General features: G+C 37.1%; 1 long non-coding RNA gene across 4 annotated transcripts in view; it reads right to left on the bottom strand.

Annotated features, from left to right (window-relative positions):
• Nucleotides 1-258: 258 nt before the first annotated feature.
• Nucleotides 259-18196, bottom strand: part of LOC103161883 — an 81241-nt gene continuing 63303 nt past the window's right edge. For 3 of the 4 annotated variants that reach the window (XR_003480968.2, XR_004771787.1, XR_003480967.2), the window contains 3 exons: nucleotides 2615-2727; nucleotides 1137-1229; nucleotides 259-578 (listed from right to left, as the gene is read on the bottom strand). This is a non-coding gene — a long non-coding RNA (uncharacterized LOC103161883). Of the gene's footprint in view, nucleotides 579-1136; nucleotides 1230-2063; nucleotides 2083-2614; nucleotides 2728-18196 lie in introns of all 4 variants that reach the window. The other variant, XR_003480969.2, reaches the window with a different exon arrangement.

The following is an 18196-nucleotide window of genomic DNA, read 5'->3' as shown; positions in this document are numbered from 1 at the left end:
CTGGACATTTCCCTAGTGCCTGATTTCTTGAATGTATTTTCCACACAGAAATTAAGTGAATGATCCATATTTTTTTTAAAAAAATGTTACCAGGTGGTAGTGGTGCATGCCTTTAATCCCAGCAATTGAGAGTCAGCAGCAGACAGATCTCTATGAGTTCGAGGCTAGTCTGGTTTGTTGTAGGTGACCCTGCTCATAAACCCCTTTCGGGAGGGGATGAGAAGACACAACACAAATGACTCAGCCACTGGAAGTCAGTGATAGTAGAGCATGCTGCCGACACAGACTCATTTATTAAAGAAGTTAGGCCTGCCTTTATACTCCCTCCCAAGGTCCCAGTGTCTCAGGTGGCTGACTCTGTTGTGTTGTCCTTTTGTCATTGCTATCCATGATCAGCAGTCTCTGGGCATAGAGGCAGGCTTGGCCCAGGAAGGAAGTGCCTGCTGCACAAGTGCATGCTCATGCAGACTGGTCTGGGCACCGGGTACAGAGCTACTGTGGCTTAGGTATGTTGGTCAGCAGTTTCTTTTGCACTGGTCTACAGAGTTCCAAGACAGCAAGGACTACACAGAGAAATCCTGTTTCAAAAAACAAAAACACAACAAAGAAAAAATTTGTATGTTTCCTAGAATGTTTTTGCAAAGTGTTGTCTATTTGGGTTGTGATGAAAATGAAATATAATATCCCCTTAATATTTTTAGATACTGCCCATTGTTTAAGGTGGAATACTGGATTTCCCTAATATCATCCACGAATAAATCTCCTTTTAATTCAGTTAATTAATATATTTTAACTTATTTATCCAATGTTGAATATGTATATATTTATATTCACAATTGTTATTTTATCTTAATGAGTTGTACCCTTTATCATCATAATTATATTTTCTTCCAATTATTATAAAAGTTCAGTTGCTTTATTTATTGGAAATAGAGTTTTAACAAAAATAAAGAAACTAAAATTTGGGTACAACCACAAAATCTTAAACATTAAAAACCAATTTGGAGGAAAAGAAACACAGTGGGAGTGATCACACTCTCTAATTTCAACCTGCATTGAAAATCATGTAGTTATAATGGTTGGAAAACAGATGCATATAGAAGTAGATCCATAGAGACTACAAAATGTACACATACCTGTAGGATCAAATGTATTGGTCTTGTGCTAACTACACCAAATGGCAAAAGAAAATCCTCTTCAAGAGATGGCCCCAGGAAACATAGTCAGGCCTATGCCAAAGAAGAATTTTTGAAGTCTTCTTTTAAACTAGTAGTCTCTCTCTCTCTCTCTCTCTCTCTCTCTCTCTCTCTCTCTCTCTCTCTCTCTCTCTCTCTCTCTTCTCTCCTCTCTCTCTCTCTCTCTCTCTCTCCTCTCCTCTCCCTCTCCCTCTCCCTCTCCCTCTCCCTCTCCTCTCCCTCTCCCTCTCCCTCTCCCTCTCCCTCTCCCTCTCCTTCTCCCTTTTGGATTTTCAAGATAGAGTTTCTCTATGTAACACTGGCCGTCATGGAACTTACTCTGTATACCAATCTGGCCTTCAACTCACAGAGATCCGTGTGCTTTTACCTTGCAAGCTCACAACCCACCAAATGTTGAGACCCTTTAATACTGTTTTTCATGTTATGGCAAGCCCCCAACTATAAGATTATTTCTGTTGCTACTTGAGAACAGTAGTTATGCTGTAGTTATGAGTAGTAACTTAAAATACTTTCGGAAATAGAGGTTTGACAAATAGGTCTTAGCCCATGGGTTGAGAATCACCATTTAAAACTCTGTAAAATCTAAGTTGAAGTAAATCAAGATTTCATGACAGGGCAGAGAATGTGAAACTCCTAGAAGAAAAATAAAAATAAAGTTTTTTGATGCTACTGGTAATCATGCTTCAGGTAGGAACCAAGTATCCAAGCAAATAATAAATTGATGATATCAGAAACAAAAAAGATTTATATAAAAGCAACGGGGTGAACAAAAATTTAAAAGATAACTTTCAGAATGAGACAAGATATTTGTAAATCATTTCTTTGATAAGAGGTTGATACCTAAAATATATGATGAAACAAACATACCTTAGCAGCAAAAATGTATCTATAAAAAATACATAATAAAAAAGTCAGTAAAGACTCTAAAAATCCACTTTCCTAAACAATGTGAACAAAGAGTGAATGGCAAAAGGTGTGATTAATATCACTCACTATTTAAATACAAACTGAAAGTTCATTCATAACAGAATATGTCCTAAGAAATGATGAGAATATGGCCTAGGATGTAAAGGTACTCCCCATCAAGCATGATCACATCAGCTCAATCCCAACACAATGAAATGGAAGAAGTAACTTTGCCAAATTATCATTACACATTCACTGTGGTACAAATACTACACAACACACACACACACACACACACACACACACACACACACACACACACACACAACCACACACACACAAATAATAATATGTAAACAAACTATATTTTAATAAATAATAAAAGTGATTTGATGGAAGTTTTGAATCATGAAACACTTGTTTGTTGGTAGAAAAAGACACAGGTGTAGCCACCACAACAAACAAAGTGGATGTGTCTAAAAAAATGAGAAACAAAACTATATCAAGCTTACCTAGCATGTATCCAGCAAAGAAGAATAAAGTGGTAACTGGAAGTAGATTCAGAACATCCATGTTCATTGCAGAACTGTTCAAGAAATGCAGATAATCACCATAAAGTGCTTTTCTGGAAAAATGGAGAAAAATGTATTATAACATATACTATCAAGGAAGAAATGTCTGACAGTTTTGACAACAAACATGAAACTGGAAGATACAGTAAGTAAATCCCAACACAGAAAGAGTCAGAGTGTTATTTTCTTAGTATGTAGATTTTAACAGGTGAACTCATAGAAAAAGAATCATGTGTAGATTCCTGAGGAGGCTGCATCAGGAAATGGAATGAATCAAAGCCAAGCCACAGAGCACATGTTAGTTGAATAATTCTTGAGGATATATTGATGGTGATTTGTTGAATAGTTTCTGCTTCTATTTCACAAGGCAAACCTATCTCTATCCCAAATCATTATATTTTATATCTTTAATATGTTCAACTTTTATTTGCCAACTAACTTGTTCTATACATGTAAAACAGGAGCCACAACAAAAAGAATGGTTTTAAATAACAGAGTTGTAAGTAAATAAAGAAAACTTTGAAGGAATTTAAATCTGTAATCAGAATTTTACCTGGACAGAAAATGTTACAAAGGGATTTATTTTTATATGAAATTAAATTATTTTTAGAGACATCTTGTCTTTTTACTTTAAAATTCAGCACCCAACTTAATTGTTTTATTATTTTTACATTTAATGAGCCAATTTAAGAACATAAAACTCATTCTAAAGACCGAATTTATGCTCCTCTTTCAACAGTTCATTTTAGCATATGTTGGAAAAGCAAACAAAGCATGCACAATTAAAAATTGTTTGGTTTCAAAAATTAATGTGTCATCATTATGAAAACAAGTAAATATGTTTAAATGTTAACTCCATGATATTATATTTAAAGCTGTATGCTTTCTCTTTGGATAATATGAATACATAGATATTTTATATTAAGTCTAGGATATTCTTACAAACTGGGTCCTGCTACAGTCACTATCATCAGCTGGATATAGAAAACTAGCTAGGTGAGATGATGAATACCTTTAATTCCAGAACATTGGAGGCAGCAGAAGGCAGATCTTTTGAGATCAACCTTCTCTACATAAGCAGCTCGGGATACATAGGGATAATACCTTGTCTCAAATTAGAAACAAAAATAAAACCAAAACATGAACCTCTTATGGAACCCTAAATGTTCTAGTCCCTCTGCTGTGACTACATTGAACAAATTGTAGGATTCATCTTGTCTCTCTTTGTTGTAGTCATAAATGGTGAGTGCTTACATTAGTCCTACCATAATTTCTGGTGAAATCAACTAAAACCTAATGTCATCATCGGAAGTAATTTAATAAACCTAACCCAGTTTGATTTCTGAGACAAACATGTTTTCTTTTACACATTACCAAAAGTAAGAAATCTCAACCATTTTGTGTCATCTGTATCACTGTAAGTTCCATTACATTTTGGGTAGATTTTCTTTCCTTTCCAAAGAATAAATAAAGTTGCAAATGAGAGATTTATCTTTGATGAGTTTAATTGTAAAAATATACAGTCATTCCTGCTAATATGACTACTTGAAAAGATACATATATTCTCAGAATAGGGATCTTAAAATTCATGAAATCACTCTGAACAGGGAAACCCATAGGCTGACTGCACATCATCCCCTCTCTACCCACTCCTCCAAATCCAGTCCCCCACTCTCATTCCCAGCTCTTTAGAAGACAAATCCTGTTGTGGCCTTCCCTTTTTCTCTGTCTCCACTGCTTGTAGATCAACCAGCTCTTTTCCAAATATTTTTCTCTCACTCATTCCATTATATTCAATTCAAGCAGATATTCCTTGGGAACCTTCAGGGCACTTTTGCAAAGGAAGCAGGTAAGCAAAAGCAAATCTTCACCTATTCCTACTCTCCTCCAGTCCATTATCCCAATCTCATCCTCAGTTCTAGGAGACTTCTTGCTGTTGCTGCCTCCCTCTCCTCCCTGCCCATGTTCAATAGATTACAAAGATCCTCTTTTCTTTCACTCCCCCACCACTCATTCTGTTATCCCAGCTCCAAATCCAGCAGATATTTCTCTGGGAACCTGCCAGTCAAGCCTGTCATAGTAGCAAGGAAAACTTCCTATCTCCATTCCCTTCCTTTCCTCCATATCTAATGCCCCAGTCTCATTCCCAGCTCTGCAGCAGACTACCTATGTGGCCTTTCCTCACTCTCTGCATACATTCTAGGAAACTAAGCAGGTATGACTGAGCATCCCACTTTCCTATCTTCTGTGGACTCTATCAGGCATCCCCAGAATACCTCCAGCTCCCAATTCCTAGAGCAAGCATTTTACCCAGAACCCCCAGTTGTCACACATATCAGGATCCCAGAAGAATTTCTTATCAGGTAACACACAGTCATCACACTCTTAACCAAAGAGGAGTACAGAAACCAAAGAAAAAGAGTGCCAATCAAACAAAGACCACATATCAGTACCTAGAATTACAATCTTCCAAAACCCAGATGCCTAGACTTGAACTTAATATACCAAATCAATAATATCAAGGGCAACAGACGTACTAGAGCAAAGCAACCCTACCAAAGCAGATCATGAGTATTTTAACATAGCTGACACACAAGACACAGACCTAAAATAGCCTTCCTGGATAACATAGTTATCCCTAAAGAGGAAATGAAAGTATGCCTTAACGGAAGCCATGAAAACACTAACAGTGGAAGGAAATGAACAAAGCAGCTCAATAACTGAAAGTAAAATAGTATCAATAAAGAAAATCCAAACTGAGGTAAATCTGGAAATGAAAAATTTGTGAACTTATACAGAATCTTCAGAGGTGAGAATCACCTACAGTATACAAGAGATAGGAGAGAAAAATCTGAATCATTGAAGACATGGTAGAAGAAATAGACACTTAGATAAAAGAAAATGTTAAATCTAAGCAGAAATATTTGGCACAAAACATCCAGAAAATCTAGAAAACTTTGAAAAGGCCAAATCTAAGAATAATAGGAATAGAGGAAGGAAAAGAAACCAAGGCCAAAGCCACAGAAAATACTTTCTCTTTTTTTCACAGAAAATATTTTCCAACAAAATCATAGAAGAAAATTTCTCTAGTTAAGGAAATGCCTATCGAGGTATGAGAAGCATACAGAACACCAAATAGACTGGACCAGAAAAATATTCCCCTTGGCACATAATAATTAAAACAATAAACATATGGAACAATGAAAGAATATTAAAAGCTTTAGGGGAAAAGACGAAATAACATATATGCAGACCTATAGAATAACACCTGACTTCTCAGTGGGGGAGTGGAATTGGAGAGTCAAGTGGGGATGGGGAGGAAGAAGGAGCACAGGGAGGCATCACAGAAAGTCACAACTAAAACTCAAGGCAATTTTAAGGGAAGCATGAAAGGTAATACAGTAGAAGCTTCCTAAATTATCAAGATAGATGAAGGCAATCTAACTGAAACTGCCAAATAATGGGGGATACAGAGTTATACCTAGACATCTCTTGTCACTGAATAAAGCTTCTAGGCCTGGGATTGGGTTGCATATAATTATGATGTTGACCAAAGGGTTCCCATGGGAAGCCCCCGAAAACACTGGCTTTTGTTAAAGACTATGTTACTCTCTACAAAGTGACTGTCACTAGCCTTATTGCTGCTGAAGACATTATCAGCACAACTCATTGAACTTATAAAACTCAATCTGCTTCCTTCATAGAGCCTTCATCCCTATGTTCTAACCTCTTTAGTACAGGAAGGTACTCTGCATGCTCTGAGGACAAACATAAATGCCATCCCAGGCACAAACACTTTGATCTACAATAGTATTTTTCCTTAAAAATATGCCAGTAAAACTGTGGCACAATATTTGTGGGGGGAATCAACCAATATCTCATTTGAGTAAAGGCCCACTCTGTAAGAGGAATCCCAGACTTGACTCTGGGTGGCCAAGAACCTGAGAGTAGATACCCTAAAGATACAGGGTAAAACCAAATATTATTTTTCCAAAAACAACCAAACAAAAAAACAACAACCCCCCCAAAAACAGCAAAAAGAAAAGAACAACAAAATTAGCAATAAAATGACTCCTAATGACTTTTCAAGGTCTGTGAAGAATTGTGCCAGTATTTGATGGGGATTGCATTGAATCGGTAGATTGCTTTTGGCAAGATCTCCATTTTTACTATGTTGATCCTACCTATCCAGTAGCATGGGAGATCTTTCCATTTTCTGGTATCTTCTTTAATTTCTTTCTTTAAAGACTCGAAGTTCTTGTTATACAGGTCTTTCACTTGTTTGGTTAGTGTTATCCCAAGATTTTTTTTGTTGTTTGTGGCTGTTGTAAAGGGTGATGTTTCTCTGATTTCTTTCTCAGCCCATTTGTTGTCTGTGTATAGGTGGGCTTCCTGAACATAATAAAAGCAATATACAGTAAAATAGCAGCTGACATCAAACTAAATGGAGAGAAAGTCAACTCAATTCCTCTAAAATTAGGAACAAGACAAGGCTGTTCACTCTCTCCATATCTCTTCAATATTGTCCTTGAAGTTCTAGCTAGAGCAGTAAGACAACAAAAAGGAGATCAAGGGGATACAAATTGGAAAGGAAGAAGTCAAACTTTCACTATTTGCAGATGATATGATATTTTACATAAATGGCCTGAAAAACCCTACCAGGGAACTCCTACAGCTTATAAACACCTTCAGCAAAGTGGCAGGACACAAGATTAACTAAAAAAAACCAGTAGCCCTACTATATACAGATGAGAAGTGAGCTGAGAAAGAAATCAGAGAATAACCCAGCAGCTGATGGAAGTAGAAGCAGACACCCACAGCTAAACACTGAACAGAATTGGAATTCAGTTGCAGAGAGGGAGAGGTGATGAGCAAAGGGTTCAAGACTATGCTGGTGAAACCCACAGAAATAGCTGACCTGAACAATGGGTAGCTTATGGACTCCAGACTGATAAGTAGAAAAGCAGCATAGGACTGATCCAGACCCCTTGAACATGGGTATTCTTGAGGATGCTTCGGAAATCTATGGGGCCCCTGGTAGTAGATCAGAATTTATGCTTAGCACACGAATGGACTTTGGGAACCCATTCCACATAGAGGGATACTCTCTCAGTCTAGCACATGGGGAAGGGCCTAGGCCCTGCTCCACAGGATATGACAGACTCCGAAGATTCTCCCATGGAAGGCTTCACCATCCCTGGGGAGCAGAAAGGGTATAAGATAGGTGGATGTTAGTGGGGGCAGGGGAAGAGGGGAGGGAAAGGGAAGTGGGATTGACATGGAAAACAATCTCGTTTCTAATTTAAATTAAAAAATTGAGAAAAGGAAAAAAAAGAAATGTCATTAAACAGCATGAATGGGACATTTTAATGGCTATAGTTCCATACAATGTATTTCACAATATATGAATGTAAATATAAAATCAAAGCCAAAAAATAAATGACTCCCTTGCTCAGCCATCATCAGAGAATCTTTCTCCTGCAGCAGATGCGAACAAATACAAGTAACCAATGCCAGACAATAATCCTAGAGAAAGACCTCAGAACATCCAGCTCTGGAAGGAATATCTCCATCCAATCCCTCCTTTTTTACTCTGGGAACCCTATAGAAGAGGTTGAAAGTGACATAGGGAAAGGAGAACCTTCTGCAAATGAGACACTCTGTATCAACAAGATTGATGCACATATGAACTCTGAGAGACTGGGGCAGCATGCACAGGACCTGCATGAGTCAATACCAGATGAATTCTAAAGCTGAAAGAAGTGGACACATGCCTTCATCCCTGTCTCAGAACCACTTGAAAATAAAAATATGGTTTCCTTCAAGGCCATCTCACTAGGGAAACAAATTATTCTTAAGGATAGGTTGCAACCCCAGAAGTAGATGGACAATAGCAACAACAAAACACTTCATTTGGAGGTTCCTTGTCTCATAATATCCTGTCAGGGTTTCTCTTTTTTTAATTTCATCTTATTATTTTCAGTTTTGAATTTATTTTATTTTTACATAGTTTTTTCTTTTGTTAACCCTACAATTCTTATGAAAGTTATAAATTATAACTTTCAACTTATTGTTTTTTGGGATTCCTGAGTGTGATTGTAAGTGGGTTTCTTTCTCTTGAGCCTTCTCTTGGGCTCTTTTCCTTCTGTTTGTTTGTTTAGTCTTATTCCAATGTGCTTGTTTTTGTTTTATCCTATTATTATATTTTATTAGTATTCCTTAGGAGGTTGATTTCTAATTAGAAAATGAGAGACAGAAAGTGGGTGGATCCATATGGTAGGGAAGGTTGAGAGGAACTGGGAGAAGTGGAGTAAGGGAAACCATAGTCAGGATATATTATATGACAAAATAACCTGCTTTCAATAAAAGGAAAAATAAAAATAACTAACAACATAATATAATGAATTTTTGTGGCAGTGCTTTCTCTTGATTCAAGATAAAAACTGACAGTTTTAGATTAAGGTTGACAACAGGTCAATGAAACTACAGAGAGCAATAATGTGCATAGAGAGGTTCTATTACTGCAAGATGATGGGAACATTGATTGGATTCTCTGGATACCTTTTCTCATTGTGAGGAAGAGCTGGCACAGACTCAGATTGCACCCTGTCCCTGCTCATCCCAGTCTTAGACATCAGTATTGACTTTGAGAAATTTTGGAAGCACTAGTCAGCTTCCCCTTACTTTCTCAGTTCTGACAGCAATTCTCCATAATCAGAATACAAAGAACAAAGAGCAGCCCAGACACCTTTTGTGTATTTCCTAAGAAAACAAATGAATTTCTTATTAATCACTCCCCAGGATGGCATAATGGTGAAGATCTTTCAGTACATACTTTGTGTGGTTTTTGTCACAGTTAACATCATTTTATCTGTTCCCTACTTTTTAATTTTTTAAATAAACTTATTTATTTAAAAATTATGAAAATCCAATGAAAAGATGTTTACTTAAATGGATCTCAGAATACAAAGCTGCTTTGGGGGGCATAAATGGTGAGCTATTCTCTGGACCATTCTACAGACAGAGATGCTGACAGAATTAGCATACACACAAAAGTGTGCATAATAATTACAAATTGGAATATTTTCCTGCATACAGGGAAAACTGTAAATATAAGGTACAAATGACATGAATTATAAGAAATTTGTGATGAAATAAGTTGAAAACCAGCTATATTGTTTTTATGTATACCAGTTCTTGGAAACAATTTATAGCATCAGAGTTTCAGAAAAATGGAAATATTCTGTATGAAAACTTGATAATTGCCTTATATAAAGTGTAGCAATAAGATACTTGTTATCATCAGAGTAAAGCAAAATAAAGCCACACAGTTATAGATATATATTATTGTTATAACTAGTGGTCAGGTTAACATTAATACCAATTGTGTAAACACTGGTACCAAAATAAAGTGACAGAAGGTAACTCATTACAGGATATGTTCAACTAGCAAAAAACAAAATCTCTTTTCATACTAAACTTGTATATAGAGGCTTTGCATAAATAAACCTAAAAGCTCCAATGTAGATTAGGTACAACCACTCCATAATTTGATTGCTTGTGTTGGTATGCATTTATAATTTACTGCATAAATATGGATTTATTCTTTACCCCTTCTTGATGGGTGAGTTGTGGTATTGCTTAGGTTCCTACAGAGGAAACGATTCACATTGATGTGGTTTGTATCCTTTCACTTTTCTGTAGTTGATGAATAATAGGACTGCTTTTGGTGTGTCTGTGCATTCTTTACATTGTCTATGTAGACAGTGATACTATGTTTCAACATAGGCAATGTTATTCCTTTTGACCAATTTATATGCATTTTCTCATTTACTGTTCTAAAGTTGTTCCTGAAGCATTTCAAAAGAGTGGTGGTATTAGTACCTGGTTGTCTTCTGATATCAATTGGAATTCCTACAGTTTCTCACCCTCCAATATGAGGTTAATTGTAGATTTTGAAGAATTTATTTACCCAGAATGGGACATTCTTGCCTATTCTTGAATCACAAATTTCTATCATGGAACAGATTAGGAATTTATTAAAAAATGTATTTACTTGGGTGACCATATGATACTACTTTTAGGCTATTGCTTTAGTGAAACACCTCAGTTGATTTCAATCATTGAAAAGTCACATATTCTGGATAACTCTCATTTGGTCACAGCATATAATTATCCAAGCACATCACAGAACTCAGTTGTAAACATTTTGACATGTATTTTTACATTAGTTTCCTAAGAACAACTGACCTGTATTTTTCCTGTAAGGCATTTATCTAGCTACAGTATTGAACTAAATGTTTATATGAAGATGGGAAATATTCACCCTTTAGTGGATTGACACAGGGTACATTATCCATATTCCACGACAGGCGCTATGTCCAGGGAGAGTTGGTCAAGATAAAACACACTCCATTTTACTTCTCTTTCTTTATATATAAGTGCATGCACTTTGTTTAATTTTATTTTTGTTTCTGCATTTTTGGCTAGTTTTTTTTGTTTTTGTTTTCATTTTCTATGGGTCTTTTTTTATAATTAAACAGTGGTGCTTCTTTATTCACAAGTAAAGAGGAGGCAGAAACAAATAGAGACTCTGTTTCGATAACTTCATTGTAAGTTTAAATTATATACTATTACTGAGTATGGAAAATTCATGGAGTGGAAAGAATATCATTGGGGAAAAACACATGTGACCGAGGGCATGCTATACACATCTGGGATTAAAATATCATATAACATGCATCAATTTTGGTATCACTGGAGTTGCTTCAAATGCTGCCATTTCTCTTATTTATTCATTAATTACTTCTCAAATTTACATATCCACCCCCATTCCCTCTCCCCCCCATCCTCCCATGTTCCCGACCACCCCAAACCCACCCCCCAACTCATTCCCCGGGACAGTGAGGCCTCCCACCAGGGACCATCAAAGTCTGTCAAATCATTTGGGGGAGGGCCTAGGCCCTCCTTGCTGTATCTTGGCTGCAATAGTATCCCTCTATAGGGAATGGGCTCCGAAAGTCCACTGTGCTCTAGGGATAAAGACTGGCTCCACCATTAGAGATCCCATAGACTGTCTTGGCCTTCTAGCTGGCACCCACATTCAGAGGGCTTGGTTTGGTCCAATGTGGTTTCCCCAGGTTAATGACAAGGGTCTCCATGCTATCAGTAGGTCAGGTCCACTGTTTCTGCAGGTCTCTCCAGCCCCATCTTGGCTCCTTTGCTCATCCCTTCTCCCTCTTCACATGTGAATTCCAGCAGTGTGATTCAGGGCTTAGTTGTGGGTGTCTGCTTCTGCTTCTAACAGCAACAGGATGAAGGCTGTCTTTCCTCTCCCTGCCCCCGGGCTCCCACTTGGGTCAGGGGTTCTTGTCCCCATCACATTCATCAAGGGACTATTCAATCTTCTCTTGGGGTCCTCCTTGTTTCCTCTGGTAGTATGGATTGTAGACTAGTGATCCTTTTCTCTATGTCTAGAAATCAAAAATGAGGGAGTACATACCATGTTTATCTTTTGTGATTGGGTTGCCTCACTCAGGATGGTTTCTTCTAGTTCCATCCAATTGCCTGTGAGATTCAAGATTCCATTTTTTTTTCTGCTGAGTAGTACTCCATTGTGTAAATGTACCACATTTTCTCTATCCATTCTTAAGTTAAGGGGCATCTAGGTTGCTTCCAGGTTATAGTTATTACAAATAATGCTGCTCTGAACATAGTTGAATAATATGTCCTTATTGTATGAGTGTGCATACTTTGGGTATATGCCCAGGAGAGGAATTGCTGGATCTTGAGCTAGACTCCCATTTTCCTGAGAAATCACCATACTGATTTCCAAAGTGGTTGTACAAGTTTGATTTCCCACCAGCAATGGAGGAGTGTTCCTTTTTCTCCATATCCTCTCCAGCACTGATTGTCATTGGTGTTATTAATTTTAGCCACTCTGACAGGAGTGAGTTGGTATCTCAGAGTGGTTTTGAGTTTCATTTCCCTGATGGCTAAGGATGTTGAGCATTTTCTCAAGTATCTTTCAGCCATTTTGGATTCCTCTGTTGAGAATTCTCTTTTTAGTTCTGCACTCCACCTTTTAATTGCATTGTTTGGTGTTTTGGTGCTAGCTTCTTGAGCTCATTGAATATTTTGGTCATCAGCCTTATGTCAGATGTGGGGTTGGTGAATATCTTTTCCCAATCTTTGGGTTGGTGTTTTGCCTTGCTGTGTCCTTTGCTTTGCAGAAGCGTCTCAGTTTCAGGAGGTCCCATTTATTAATTGTGGATCTCAATGTTTGTGCTACGGTGTTATGTTCAGAAAGTGGTCTCCTGTAACAATTTGTTCAAGGGTATCACCACCTTCTCTTATAGGAGGTTCAATGTGGCTAAATTCATGTTGATGTCTTTGATCCATTTGGATTTAAGTTTTGTGCCTGGTGATAGATATGGCTTTAACTGCAATCTTCTACATGTCCAAATGCAGTTATGCCAACACCATTTGTTGAAGATGCTTTCTTCTTTCCATTGTATAACATTAGCTTCTTTGTCAAAAAATCAGGTTTTTATAGGTGTATGGGTTAATATAAGGGTTTTCAATTCGATTCCATTGGTCAACCTGTCTATTTTTGTTCCACTAGCAATCTGTTTTCAGGACTATGACTCTATAACAGAGCTTGAAGCCAGGGATGGTGATGCCTCTGGAAGTTCCTTTATTGTGCAGGGTTGTTTCGGCTATCCTGGTTTCTTTGTTTTTCCATATGAAGTTGAGAATTTTTCTTTCAAGGTCTGTGGAGAATTGTTTTGGGATTTTGATGGCAATTGCAATGAATCTATAGATTGCTTTTGACAAGATTGCCATTTTTACTATGTTGATCCTACCTATCCAATAGCATGGGAGATCCTTCCATTTTCTGGTTAAATTTAAAAAAAATAAAACATTTTTAAATTTTCTTTCTTTAAAGACTCAAAGTTCTTACTATACAGGTCTTTCTCATTTTTGATTAGTGTTACTCCAAGATACTTTATGTTGTTAGTTGCTATTGTAAAGGGTGATTTTTCTCTGATTTCTTTCTCAGCACATTTAACTTCTGTATAATAGGGCTACTGTTTTTTTTTTTTTTTAATTTAATGTTGTATCCTGCCACATTGCTGAACCTTTATCAATTGTAGCAACTCCCTGGTAGAGTTTTTCGGGTGACTTATGTAGACTATTACATCATCTGCAAATAGTAAAAGTTTGACTTCCTCCTTTCCAATTTGTATCCCCTTGATCTCTTTTTGTTGTCTTATTGCTCTAGCTAGTACTTCCAGTACAATATTGAAGAGATATGGAGAGAGTGGACATCTTGTCTTGTTCCTGAATTTAGAGGAATTGCCTTCAGTTTCTCTCCATTTAGTTTGATGTTGGCTGCTGGTTTGGTGTATATTGCTTTTATCATGTTTAGGTATGTTCCAGTTAGTCCTGATTTCTCCAAGACCTTTATCATGAAAGGATGTTGGATTTTGTCAAAGGCCTTATCAATATCTAGCGAGATGATCTTGTGGTTTTTCTTTTTCAGTTTGTTTATATGGTGGATTTCATTGGTGGATTTCCTTATGTTGAAACATCCCTGCATTCCGGGGATAAAGCCAACTTGATCATGTGCGGAGAGCCACAGCCCTAAGATGGCGCCTGGCTGGATGCCAGGTAGTCAGAGCTTAGGTGTAAACAAGCCTTATTTGGAAGTGCTTGAGGCATCTGGCGCGCTTCCTCCTTCTGTGGCCTATCTGGGATTGCAAGATGGCATGAGCTGATTGGGCACTGAGCATCTACTTATGGGCTTGTGGGGGCTGGAAGAGAGAGAAGCTGATGTGCAAGGTTTCTGAATAAACTGCTTGAAGAAGAGTCGTGGTTGTGTTTCTCTTGCTGGTCCAGATAGACACGACAATCATGGTGGATGATTTCTCTGATGTATTTTTGTATTCAATTTGCCAATATTTTATTGAATATTTTTGCATCAATGTTCATGAGGGATTTTGGTCTGTAATTCTATTTTTTGTTGTCTTTGTGTGACTTCGGTACCACTGTAATTGTAGCCTGATAGAAGGAGCTTGTCAATGTCCCTTCTCCTGGTATTGTGTGGAACAATTTGAGAAGTAGTGGTATTATATCTTCTATGAATTTCTGGTAGAATTCTGCACTGAAATCATCTGGTCCTGGGTTTTTTGGTTGGTAGATTTTTGATGACTGCTTCTATTTCATTAGGGGTTATAGGTCTGTTTAAATTGCTTATCTGTTCTTGATTAAATTTTGGTAAGTGATATATACCCAGAAAATTGTTCATTTCCTTTAGATTTTTGAATTTTGTGGAGTACACGTTTTCAAAGTATGACCTGACGATTCTCTGGATTTCCTCAGTGTCCATTGTTATGTCCCCCTTTTCATTTCTGATTTTGTTAATTAGCATGATCTCTCTCTCTCTACCTTTTCGTTAGGTTGGATAAAGGTTAGTCTATCTTGTTGACTTTCTTCAATAACCAACTCTTTGTTTCATTGAGTCTTTGTAGTGTTTTCCTAGTTTCTACTTTATTGATTTCAGCCCTCTGTTTGGTTATTTCCTGGATCTACTCCTCTTGGGAGAGTTTGCTTCCTTTTGTTCTAGAGCTTTCATTTGTGGTGTTAATTCTCTAGTGTGACTATTCTCCAGTTTCTTCATGTGGGCATTTAGTGTTATGAACTTTCCTCTTAGCACTGCTTTCAAATTGTCCCATAAGTTTGGGTATGTTGTGTCTTCATTCTCATTGAATTGTAGGAAGTCTTTAATTTCTTTTTAAATTCTTCCTTGACCAAGGAATGGTGCACTTGTGCATTATTCAATTTCCATGAGTTTGTAGAGTTTCTGCAATTCGTGTTGTTGTTGAATTCTAATTTTAACATGTAGTGGTCTGATAAGATACAGGGGGTTATTCCAATTTATTTTTTTAGATCTGTGGAGGTTTGCTATGTTGCCGACTATGTGGTCAATTTTAGAGAAAGTTCCATGTGACACTGAGAAAAAAGGTATATTCTTTTGTGGTCAGATGGCATGTTCTATATATATATCTGTTAAACCCAATTGGTTCATAATTTCTGTTAGTTCTTTTATTTCTTTGTTAAGTTTATGTCTGGTGGTCCTGTCTAGTGTTGACAGCAGGTAGTTGAAGTCTCCTACTATAACTCTGTGAGGTTTTATGTGTGACTTGAGCTTTAGTAATATTTCATTTGCAAATGTGGGTGCCTTTTGTATTTGGGGCACAGGTGTTCAGAATTGAGACTTCATCTTTTTGGAGCTTTCCTGTGATGAGTATGAAATGCCCTTCTTCATTTCTTTTTATTTATTTTTGTTTGAAGTTTAATTTGTTAGATTTTTAGGATTGCTTGTTTCTTGGTTCCATCTGATTGGAAAATCTTTCCAACCCTTTACTCTGAGGCACTGTCTGTCTTTGAATTTGAGATGTGTTTCTTGTATGCAGTAGGGTTGATTCTTTGTATCCATTCTGTTAGCCTGTATCTTTTTATAGGCAAGTTAAGACCATTAACATTGAGGGATATCAATGACCATTGATTGTTGATTCTGTTTGTTTTGGATTTGTTGTTGTTGGTGTTATTGTGTGTGGATTTCCCCACTTTTTTTGTGGTGTTTGGTAAAGTTTTTGTGTTTGGTAAACAAAAATCTATTGTTTTTTGAGCCTAGTTATCTTCATTGTGTTGGAGTTTTTCTTCCAGTAATTTCTGTAGGGCTGGATTTGTGGATATGTGTTGCTTAAATTTGGTTTTCTCATTGAATATCTTGTTTTCTCCATTTATAGTGATTGAAAGCTTTGCTATATATAGTAGTCTGGGCTGGCATCCATGCTTCCTTATCATTTGTAGGACTTTCAAAGTTTACATTGAGAAGTCGGGTGTAATTCGGATGGGTCTGCCTTTATATGTTACTTGGCCTTTTCTTTTGCTGCTCTTAATATGTTTTGTTTATTCTGTAATTTTGGTGTTTAGATTATTATGTGGCAAGGGGACTTCTTTTTGTGGTCCAATCTATTTTGTGTTCTGTAAGCTTCTTGTACTTCATAGGTATGTTCTTCTTTAGGTTCAGGAAGTTTTCTTCTATGATATTGTTGCATATGTTTTCTGTACCTTAGAGCTGAATTTCTTCACCTTCTTCTATACCTATTATTCTTAGGTTTAGTCTTTTCACGGTGTCCCATATTTCCTAGATATTTTGTGTTAGGGACTTGTTGGGGTTGAGATTTTCTTGCTCGATGACTGTATATCCTCTAATGAGTCTTCAACAACTGAGATTCTCTCTTCCATCTCTTGTATTCTATTAGTTATGCTTACATCAGAGGTTCCTGATCATTTACCCATCTTTTCTATTTCCAGCATCCCCTCATTCTGTGTTTTCCTTATTGTTTCTAATTCTGCTTTCAAACCATCAACTGTTTGAATTGTTTCCTTCACTTGTTTGGTTTCGTTTTCTTGGCTTTCTTTAGATTCTTTTAGAGATTTTTTTTTATTTCTTGAAATTTCTTGGTTTGTCCTTCCTCCATTTCATGTATTTTTTGCATGTTTTTTCTTCTATTTCTTTAAGGAATTTTCTTGTTACCTCTTTAATGGTCTCTATTATCTTCATTAGACAATTTTTAATGTCCATCTTTTCTTCATTCTCTGCATTGGGCTTTTCAAATCATGCTCGTGTGGATTCCCTAGATTCTGGTGGTGTCATATTGGTCTTTCTGTTGTTTAGTGTGTTCTTATTCAGTCTTCTTCCCATCCCTTCTTCCAGTGGGTACATGTGGGGTCTCTCCCTCTCTCAAGTGGCAGGCAGAGGCTCAGGCTCAGGCTCAGGCAGCAGGCAGAGGGCAGAGGGTGTGTCCAGACTCAGGATGGGCCTTCCAGTCTGGGCAGGTCCACTCTTGTCCAGGAGGAGGCTCAGGAAGAACCTAGCAGGAGGTGATGTGGGAGGTTGAGGGAAGAGTAGAACCCAGACTCACTTAAGCAGCAGGCAGAGGGCAGAGGCTGGAGGGGGAACAAGGATGCAATGCGTTCGCACTCAGGGTTGGCCTCACTTTCTATGTTTTTGAGGTTTTTTTTTTTTTTTTGAGAGAGAGAGAAAAGTATCAAGGACTTGAGTAGAGAAGTGAGAAGGATCTCAGAGGAGATGAAAAAAGAAATAGTGTGATCAAAACTTATTTTATGAACAAAAGTAATTTTAAATAAAAAGCTTACTAAAAGAAAGGAAAATAGAGAGTGGATTTAAATGGACTTTTAAATGATACATATATTTGGTGCCCATACTAATCATGTACTTTTAAAATATTTTATATTCTTTTATTTAAATATGTATTGGGGTTTTCTTTCTTTTCTTTTTCAACTATTTTTCTATCATATGTTACATAAAACTTGTCGATTTTACAAAAACAAGGAGAAACATAGCTTTTGTATAAGGTTTGCATATATAAGGAGAGGGACAGAGAGAGGCAGATGGAGGGAGGAAGGGAGTGAGGGAGAGGTGGATTT

This window comes from Cricetulus griseus, assembly GCF_003668045.3.
Source record: "Cricetulus griseus strain 17A/GY chromosome 1 unlocalized genomic scaffold, alternate assembly CriGri-PICRH-1.0 chr1_0, whole genome shotgun sequence".
Taxonomy (NCBI): Eukaryota; Metazoa; Chordata; class Mammalia; order Rodentia; family Cricetidae; genus Cricetulus; species Cricetulus griseus.
The sequence above is the reverse complement of the archived record's forward strand: the minus strand, read 5'-3'. Positions and strand labels throughout refer to the sequence as shown.